General features: G+C 32.2%; 1 long non-coding RNA gene across 3 annotated transcripts in view; it reads left to right on the top strand.

Moving 5' to 3' along the window:
• Nucleotides 1-599: 599 nt before the first annotated feature.
• LOC149087846 (uncharacterized) overlaps nt 600-10,215 on the top strand; it is a 45,285-nt gene continuing 35,669 nt past the window's right edge. Inside the window, exons 1-2 of one of the 3 annotated variants that reach the window (XR_016192552.1) lie at nt 600-920; nt 7,321-7,533. This is a non-coding gene — a long non-coding RNA (uncharacterized LOC149087846). Of the gene's footprint in view, nt 921-3,971; nt 5,752-6,778; nt 7,534-10,215 lie in introns of those variants that run through there. The other 2 variants (XR_016192553.1, XR_016192551.1) reach the window with 2 other exon arrangements.

Below are 10,215 nucleotides of genomic sequence, written 5' to 3'. Positions count from 1 at the left end.
GGTGTCGGATTATTTTGACCATTTTTTATTTGGCTCTGGAAAACTCAGACCAGGAGCACCTGCTAAACATCTCAGCCACACCAGTTGTCCACCTCGGCTCTCAAGCGGGACTGGTGGGGAAGGGGTTAATTTATGACTGTCTCACACTGGCTGGAAGGCCTAGTGTGACTGATGAGGCCTGATATTGGCCGAAACAGTCAGAGCTCAAATAATAATGCTGTAACGTAGAAGAAGCCGTTACAACGGCAATTCGCTACTGTATCAAATACACGCATTATAACGCCCTGTACCCAAGGCACCACGGCACAAAGTTCGGGCAACATCGCAAAAAAAATTACAAGGGAGGCTACCAGCTGAACTCGATTTGATGACAAACCAAACATGCGCGCCATCTCGCGGCTGTAGTTAAATAGGGAATGAATGGCGTCATTTGTTCCTTTTTGGAGAAATGTGAAATTACTTCTATCAAATGTAGGCGCGCCATCTGATGTTCCAAATACGTTAATCTACATTGAATAAAAAACAATCTTTCTTAGCGCCATCTATTTATTTCTACCATGAAGGGGAGAAATCATATTATATCTAAAATTTGAGCGCCATCTAATGTTTATAATAAATTCAAAATGAATTAAAATGTTTTAGCGCCATCTAAATTTCTAAAGCCAGTAAATCATTGTATATATGTTAACAGCGCTATCTATGAACCTCAAAATATAAATTCAATGATTTTTTTTGGCGGGTCTTTGAAGTCACAAGACAGCCATTGTTTCCAAGATGGCCGAAGGTGGCAAGCAACTTCTCGGTGTCAGCTCATTTCGCGAATTTTTAGAATTCAGTGAGACCAATGGGTTTTTATTTAGATCCTCAAATACGTGTTAATAACGGATCAATCCATTTTTCATCGATGGTGCTGCCTCAAGGTAATTATATTATTGATATCTTCCTCATTCCTAGTACTACTCTTTGTTTTAGTCATACTGCATGATCTCTATCGAAGTAGTGGCCATGGCCCCCACATCTTGGAGCAGGCCACAAGATATATGCCCCTCTATAGTGAATTTATAGCGTGATTAAACAAAAAATTGTGAGAATCGTCCCGGGCCCCAGGGCTAGAGCCCTGTCAGCCCCACCCGTGTGGGGGCCATGATAGTGGCGTCTTAACTATTGCCAGTGCCGTCTTAACGCATGGGCCCGCCCGGGGGCCTCACAAAAATGAGAACTAATTGAAATTTTCGAGAATTTTCCAGGTAGGGCCTCAGAATAACCTATTGGCCCGGGGGCCATGATGCTGTTAAGACGGCCCTGACTATTGCTAAGGTGACAGGGCATCGGGGCTGGGATCCGAGACAATTCAATTTTTTTTGTTTTATTTTCGCACCATAAACAATATACAAGGGCCCTGAAAAATCTAAACTGGGGCCCTGCTGCAGGATGTGAGAACCATGGTCTTAAGGGTGGGTGGAACGGTGCTCCCATGGGCTTCGAATCAAACGGGGACAATATTGGAGAACTTGAACTAGAATTATATTTATCAATTTGATTGTTTCATAAACTCTGGAATTATTTTATCAAGTATCAATTTTAATTTTTCATTAAATTAATAATTTTCATTAATTTTGAGCAGTTTTTTTTTTGTTTTTTTTTTAAATAAATATTTTATTTGTTTCCAAAGTTTATTTTTTCCTCAATATAAATTATTTTTGATATGGGAATCTTAATTTTGAAAATATTTTTCCCATTAAATGTGAATTTTTATCATTTCTGAATTTTTTATTACATCTTTGAGGGTTTTCATTAACTATGAATTTCCATCGATTGTGACATAATTTTATACGAGTTAATACTAATATTTGAATGATTCAAAACTACTTTGACAGACAACAAGCAGTAGTTATAAATCAGAAAATGAGTAGTTATCTCCAGGTTCAAAAGGGGGTCCCCCAGAGATCTGTTTTGGGTCCCACATCATTTCTCATTTACATAAACTACTACTGTAAACTGAAACTAAACAGTCAATTTCATTTGCTGATGACACAGCTCTGTACATAGAGGATGACGACATAACTTTAATAACTAACAAAGACAGAGGATGATCTGTGACTTATTAATCAGTGGATGGTTGCAAACAAACTTGAATTGAACGTGCAAAAGACCAAATATCAGATTAGTAAAACGAGAAGCTTAAATTCCTACACAGAAATCTCCATTAAAATTCATATCTGTCATCCTCAAACACAACAAAACTGCACCTGCCAAAGAATCCAAAGAGTGCATGAATACGAATACTTAGGGTAACAATACTGGATGACTTGAAATGGAATATTCATTGCAATAAAATAACAAAAAAATGCCAATTTGTACAGCTCTTTTATACAAGCTCAAGTATTTGATAGGGGAGGATTTTTTGAAAGATTTTTTACGCGTGGGTTTTTTCAGTTGTAACTTACGGTTTATGTGTGTGGGGGGTTGGAGCATACCATTGTAATATCATGTAACTAAGTAACACATATAACAAGGTAAGAAATATGCTAACACAAGCCTATACTGAAAATGATAGAAAAATTAACTGACACACTAGACATCAGACAATTATATATTTACCTAATGATAAACCATGATGAAAAATAAAAATTGGCTTCACAGAAAAACAAATAGAACAGCAGCGAGATTCAAACGTGATTTTGAAGTGCCGAAAACAGAAAACATCTCTTTCAAAAGTGTTTCTCATCCACTGCTTCTAACTTTATGAATTCATTTCAGTCAAAAAAAACCAACTGCTAATAATACTGACCACAAATATGAAATTTACATATAGCCTATGCAAAAAACATTCAAAATTATGACATTTTCTGACACTGTTCATAAAAAAGCTACATAAATATAAAATTAACAATATTTTTTTACATATCACTGCTTAAAATGATATATCTTTATGTGTATTAGTGTTGTACCCAGAATATACTCGCATCATCTTGTTTAAATTTCACTAAATATGGATTGTCATTTTACATTCAACTGTTATACATCATGTCTTAAATTTTTTTAATGTTTTTTCTATAATTATACAGCGTACTTGGTGGCTCACAATGGCGGCAAAACAATGTAATACAATTTCTTTTTGGCTTCCTGAAAGGACTTGGGGGGGGGGGGGGGGCCCACAAAGTGTATATTGGTTATATGTTGTGTATGTCAGTATTTGTGTAATGTGTATGTATTTGTTTACAATAATAATAATTTTCTTTTTTTTAGAATTGTTTCATCAAATATGAAAAAAATTTTCCATCAATTCTAAAATTATATTTTCAGCAAATATGGATTTCCATAAATCCTAGAAATTTTTTCCCCATTAAAAAATTATTTCTTATCAAATATAAATTTTGACTTTTTCTGAAATTATATCAGTAAATATGAATTTCCCATCAATTCAGATTATTATTTTTGCCCATTAAATATGAATTTTCATTAATGTCTGAGAAAGTTTTTCATCTAACATGGGATTTCCAACAATTCTAAAATTATTTTTCTATGAAAAAAATATCAATTCTGAAATAGTTCTTTCATTAAACATGAATTTTCATAAATTCTGATATTTTTTCAAGAAATATGAATTTTCCTTAATTTCTGAGAATTTGTTTCCATAAATTCTGAGAAATTATTTTTCTATCAAATAATGCATTTTTACTAATTTATGAGAAATTTTTTCCCATTAAATATAAATTTCTATCAATTCTGAAATTATTTTTTATCAAATATCAATGTTGATTTTTTTTCTAAAATTTTATCATTTGAATATGAATTTCCATTCATTCTGAAAAATTTTCTTCTCATTTAATATTAAAAAATTTCCATCAATTCTGAAATTATTTTTAATTCAATATCAACTTCATGAATTCTAAAAATATTTCATGCAAAATTATGGTCATTCCCTCATTAATTCTGAAATTATCTCTCATTGGTTCTGAAATGTTTTTCAAAAACAATTTTGAAATTGCTTCTTTTAATTTACTAGTCCTAAAATGTATTTCTTCATCCCCCTCACCATCATTTCTATGGATTCTGTAGGAAAATGGTATTTTTCTCTGGGGATAAAAGCTGTCATTGCAAAAAAGCTTAGAGGGCCACATGTTAAATATCCTTGCTCTATCTTTATCAGCAGAGCCAGGAAGTTCAGGCAAAATGCCATAAATGCTTTTTTTTGCCTATTTTCAAAATTTTTTGGTAAAAATAGCTTGTTTTGAAATTTCCATGCTATAAATGCTTATTTTAACATAGTTTTATATCTATTAGTGAATTTCAGAGGCCATAATCTGTGAAACTTGGATATTTTGATCATTCAAAACTTCAAAAGAAATGGTCTTTTTGTAAAATTTTCAAACTCTCAGTATTAATTATCATCGGAATGTGCCCTCCTCCTTTACAGCCCCATTTAGATGCAAATAAGTGATCTGAGAGATTGGTGTTGCCATGCATTAACTTTGCTTTGACTGAATGGCATTAGGTTTGAATGATTTAGTTTCAGATTATGCAGCCCCCAAAGCAGAATGTGCCAAAATCTGCGACGTACGTCACAGAACAATTAGCGCTACTGCAGAACAATTTGGAAGAATTTAAGAGAAAGTGCAAAAAAACACCATTACATGTATGGAAATTTTTACCGCAGAACATTTCCAGTCAGGAGGGCTCGTCACAGAACAGTGCTAAACATTCTGCTTTGGGGAATGCAGCCTGTGTTAGAAAAGCAGAGAAAAACTACATTTTTGTTTCTCTCCACACGCGTTACATAATGTCTCACTCAGGCATTGCACTATGTGCATAACTGACTGATGACTGTTCCAAGAGGTCATGAATTGACGTCATGGCTCACACAAGGTGGAGTAGACGCAGACGGCTCTGGGACAATATATTGTTTTTTTTCTTACCATAAATCCACTGCAAACAACCATGGCTATTTATTAAACATACATATTTACTATTTGATTAAACTGACCAGAGTGGCCCTCAGGGGTATTTGCCAGATGTGACTACACAGGGACCCGCACTTGAAGGAGTCCCTCATATGTGGTAATATTTTAAAAAAGTTACTTTTTTTTTCTCAAAAATAGAACAAGATAACCATGGTTCAATTATAGAAATGATAATGATCATTCCAAATAATACAGCAAATAAATGAGAATTTGAAGGAGCCCCACAGATCATTTTCTCTACCGGCTCTTCTGAAGATCTAACATTTTATTTTGGGCTTGAAATCAATTTAACTTGGGTATTGATGCAGTTATTATAAACTATAATTAAAATGGACGGATTAAGTGCAGCCAATTTTTTAGCTAGTTTTTTGGACCCTAATACCTTTGTTTTTTGTTATTTTTTCTTCCTTCAAAAACTATAAATGCCTTTTTTTAGTGCCTTCTTGCCTATTTCGACCATTTTTAGTGCGTACAAGTGGGGTAAAGTGGTCAGGTGGGGTAAAATGTTCATACTGAACATAAAATGGCATAGCTTAAGAATTTCAACTGATATTACTACCAAATTTCTGTTTTAACTTTCACTTGCTAGTAGCAAAGTTTTTCACCTATAATATAATGCCAAGCAACATTTTAATGGAAATTAACATTTTTTTTGTTATTGAAGCTCGGATTCCATTTTTTGAGTGCCTGAATAACTTCTCTCTACCATTTTAGTTGCTAAAACTTTATATAGATTGGCTGTACAGGGCACTCCAGAAGTATCTCAAGAACACTATTCCATGCACTGGTAAGTTGTAATCATTATATTTCATATTTTATAGTAATTTAAACAATGTGGGGTAAAGTGGTCATAGCATTAGGCTTAACTAACACTTAGTTGCTAGGAGCTATTTTGCCTAACATATAATTGAACTTGTAAGAGTTTTTTTACTTAATTTACTTTTTACTTAATGTAGTTCAATTTTTTTATTTTCCAGAGCAAACATGCACTTGGAAAGTAAGTGTTTGAACCTATATGTGAAAAGAATATACAACAGTACTCTGACATTCTTCCATTAGTATTGTTAGCTGTTGGAAAGAGCATTAGAGTATCATGTGAGCTGCAAGAACATGAGTTAAAGATTCCACACGACTTAAGGAAGATGGATCATTAACAAGTCAAGACAAAAGGATTCTAGAAGAAAATCACGGTTACCATGCAAAGGAGACTAGTATTGAAGGCTTGAAATCTCTTGCTCAATGTGAACAACCCCCCACCCCTTTTGTAGATGTTGAACTTTCACAATTCACAACCAAGGGAAGTAAAGATACAGAATCAACTTCATGAGTGGCTGACTTGAACTTAGAAAGTGTCAAAATTAGCTAATATCAGTGTTGTGTCTGATGAGAGACTTGAAACGAGTCATATACTGACTACCTTGCCCTCGTTAATCTCAGCTGCAAACGAAAGGGCAATACAGAACTCAAGGGCAAAATGAAAACATGTTCAGGATAGAATAGGAGAAACCTTAATTAAGGAAATAGTTGAACTTTGACTGCCACAAAATAAATATGCAAAAATTACATTAAACTCTCATAGCCAAAGAAAAAATTTCTTGAAGATCTGAGGCAAATCTATAACTATTCAAACTTTATGAAAGGTGTCAGAAGGCTGTGTGCGGGGGGTGCTGGTTTATTATGAAGTGAACAAAAACCAATAATGCAAATTATCAGACAAGTGATTAATAAGGATTTTATATATTTATTTATTTATTTATTATTTATTTATTTTATTATTTTTTAGATATCTGTTGAATATCTTGAAAGAGCCTAAATAATGAATTTTTATACCTTTCCAGAAAATAAGGCCATAGATGAAATAAGAGATCAGTTGTATTTGAAGATCCTAATGAAGCCAAAATTTATAACCATAGAGTACATTAAAAGTTATAAATTTAAAAGTAGAAAATGATTGTTTGATAAATGTGTTAAATAAAATTTCAATGCCCACTGATTATTTTCTTAAAATTTCATTATTATTTGGTATGACCATTTTACCCCATGCACTACTCACCCCATGGGGTAAAGTGGTCATAAAAGTGAAGTCTAAAAAGTTGCAGAAAAAAAACTGTTACACTCAAAAAATATTTTTGAAAAATGTGCTAATATACTCTCTAAGGATGTAATGTAAAATATCAGCCAAAATATATCCTATTTTTGAAAAAGTCATATGGTTATACCTCTTCAAAGATGAAAACACCTCTTTTTATGACCATTTTACCCCACCTGACCCTAAACTTCCTGGCTCTATTTATCAGGTTCATTCATGCATTGTACATCTACATGTCTTAATTTATTATCTCTTTTTCACAAGCAGCAATGATATCATCTTCATGAGCACACACAGGGGGTTTTATAATCCAATAAAGACGCCAGCTGCTCTCTGAAGAGCCGATAAAGATCAGCATAGGTTACTTCATTACCTGACATTGACCAAAGAAGATCTAAGATAGACATATCACCACCAGGCTAGACTAATTCTTTGTTCTATTTTCCTTGATGGGCCTCAGCTGCAGCCAGTGGAACATAGGTGATTATTTTTGGCATTTGATTTGATATAAAATTGGATATTTTTGCGTAACAAAATTATATTAAATCACTGGAAGTTATTCTTCAGTATTCATTTTTGAACACAGCAATGTCTTTAACGTTTTAGACTTTTACTTTTGAAGGCTAAATCTAAACTTGGCATGAAGCTGGGGAGGGGCAACCAAGCCATACTACGATAGTTAGAATTGTAAGATGGAATCATAGATAAGTTACTGAAAGTATTGGGGAGGGTTTCTAACTCAATGTTTCTGTAGATATAGAAATGTTGGCAAATATTGGAGGGGAAAAAGGTCGAGCCCATGAGCCGTATAGGCCTACACATTTAGACCTATGGATGAAATTCATATGGAGTTGATATAATGTCCAATGGCATCCATACTTAGATAAGACAACCATAATCTTTTTTTATGGGAAGTGTATAATATAGTATTAATTACTAATTTTTTCTTTTGCAATACATGTTTTTGTATTAGATTGTCGTATTTCGGTTATATATTTACATCCATACATTTTTTATGGGCATCTCTCTCAGCAATTTCCCTGTTGTGGTGTTTGTATTTGTATTAATGGATAGCACCTCCCAGAGTAAAAACGAGGAGCCCCAAATAATTGAAAATTTTTAATTCTGAAATAATTTCTTTCATCAATTCTGATAGATATTATTTTTTAATTATTTCTCCCATTGATTGTGAAATCATTTATTTTCTCTGGAAATTACTTTTTCTGGTTATTCTGAAATTAATTTTATCATCAACTATGTAATTGTTTTTCTCTCTTATTGATTCTTAAATTGTCAGTAACTTAGAAATTTTGTGTTTAATCACAAATTTTCATCAGTTTTTGAGTGTTTTTTTAGTAATTTTGAAAGAAAAAAAAATTAAGCAAGGGGTTTTCAAACATTTCTGTAAATTGTGTGATTATGTATGAAGACAGTATCCTCCAGAGGTAATGAAATTAAAGTCCTCAAAAGTGTTATGTGTTTCTCTCCCAAACAGTTAAGACAGCTCTGATAATTTATTACATGTACAGAATTAAGTATAGAAAGCAGGCTTCAACAAATTCTCATTTTTTATTTAATAGCCTTTGGATGTTTTTTTTTACTTTTTCCTAAAAATAGTCAGCGAAGCAGCCCGGATGCCATTCATTAGAGACCCCTAGAATACAGAAAACTGGAGGTTAGCCTACTAAGCACGCAATTTTTATTTTCTTTTAGTTTTCAGTATGAAATCAGCTTTGCATCATTCTTTTATTTATGTTAAGTATGCCAATCATTGCTTAATATTGTGAGAAACATCTTTCTCTTTGGCAATTATTTAAAAACATAGTTTTTAAAAAATTGTGCGAAGTTGAATGGGGGCTACTTTGCACAGCATTCAAAAACTTACAAAATCTTTCGACCGGGATGGACCAGTCAAAAAAGTACAAAGTATCCTCATTATTTTGTTAGTTTATCATTCCGTATTGATTCTAAGCCTAAGATCATAAAATGAGATAATTTTTTAATAAAATAATTTTGTATATCAAACAATCTGACACAATCTTTTGATGAGCATAAACAAACATAACCTTACCTCAAAGCAAAACAAACACACACACAATTGATTTCATAGGAGGGTGATTAAATTTTATATAATAATTGGACCTTTTTTTTATAACTGAAAAATCTAAATTTAATGTTCATCAGCCTCATTGAAACTTTCTACAGTTCTCTAGTTTTGCTATGTTATTTTATTTTTTGGTGTGGAGCAGCTCCTTGAAGTGAAACATTGATCTGTGCATGGCAGTGATTTTAACGATCTGTACTACTTTACTTTGTATTTAAGGAAAGAATAACATGATGTGGTAAAGGGTTTAAATTGAATTAAAAATAAAGATAAAAAACTTAATTAAATTCAATTTAAACCTTCAAAACCTTTTAACTAAGAAAATTTACTTTAAATCAGTCACAAAAATTCTGATCATTATGTTCATAGAGTAATTTATCGTCACATATTTAAAGATGCTTCCATGCTTTTCCACTTTTAGACTATTAATTTTACAGCTGTACAACTGCCTATTAGACAGATAAAAATAAATATACGAGTCATTTTTTTCCCCAAAAAAAGAGTGTACATTCCACATTTTTGAAATGAAAAATTAAAAGCTGAATTTTCAAAATGAAATTGATCTCAAATTATAGTCATTGACTTGAAATTTAATATTTCACAAATAATTTTCACTTCTATTTTGTGGCAATACTTCATTTTTTTTGGGTTTTATGACTGAAAGTCATGGATTTTATCTACTTTGTTACTAAAACAAATATTGCTTTAAAAAAATTATTATTTCTGCTGTTTTTATCTCTTAAAATAATGAAATCAGCTTATTTCTTTCACATGTGCTAAAAACAGCAGTTTAATTGTTTTTTATGGTTTTTCATGATTTTTTCGAAATAGCACATGGAAAAGTTAATTTTTTACATATATTTAGCTACTAAAAATCAAAACTTTCTATTTCTGACCGACAATGGATTGGTTATTAATAATTTAACATCTTAGTTTGAAGTGTTCTTAAATTTTTCTGCTCTAGTGAACTGCAAAAATACTTCCCGCAACAGAGTGCACAGAGATGTTTAACTGAGAGAAGGTTGTTTCAAATATTCTTTAAATAGGCCATGCAAACA

The sequence above is a fragment of the Pholcus phalangioides genome, unplaced genomic scaffold (assembly GCF_987345545.1).
Source record: "Pholcus phalangioides strain wild (caught in Gottingen) unplaced genomic scaffold, Ppha-v1.0 ptg000004l_1, whole genome shotgun sequence".
Classification (NCBI taxonomy): Eukaryota; Metazoa; Arthropoda; class Arachnida; order Araneae; family Pholcidae; genus Pholcus; species Pholcus phalangioides.
Note: the sequence above shows the minus strand (reverse complement) of the source record. Positions and strands in the feature narration are given on the sequence as shown.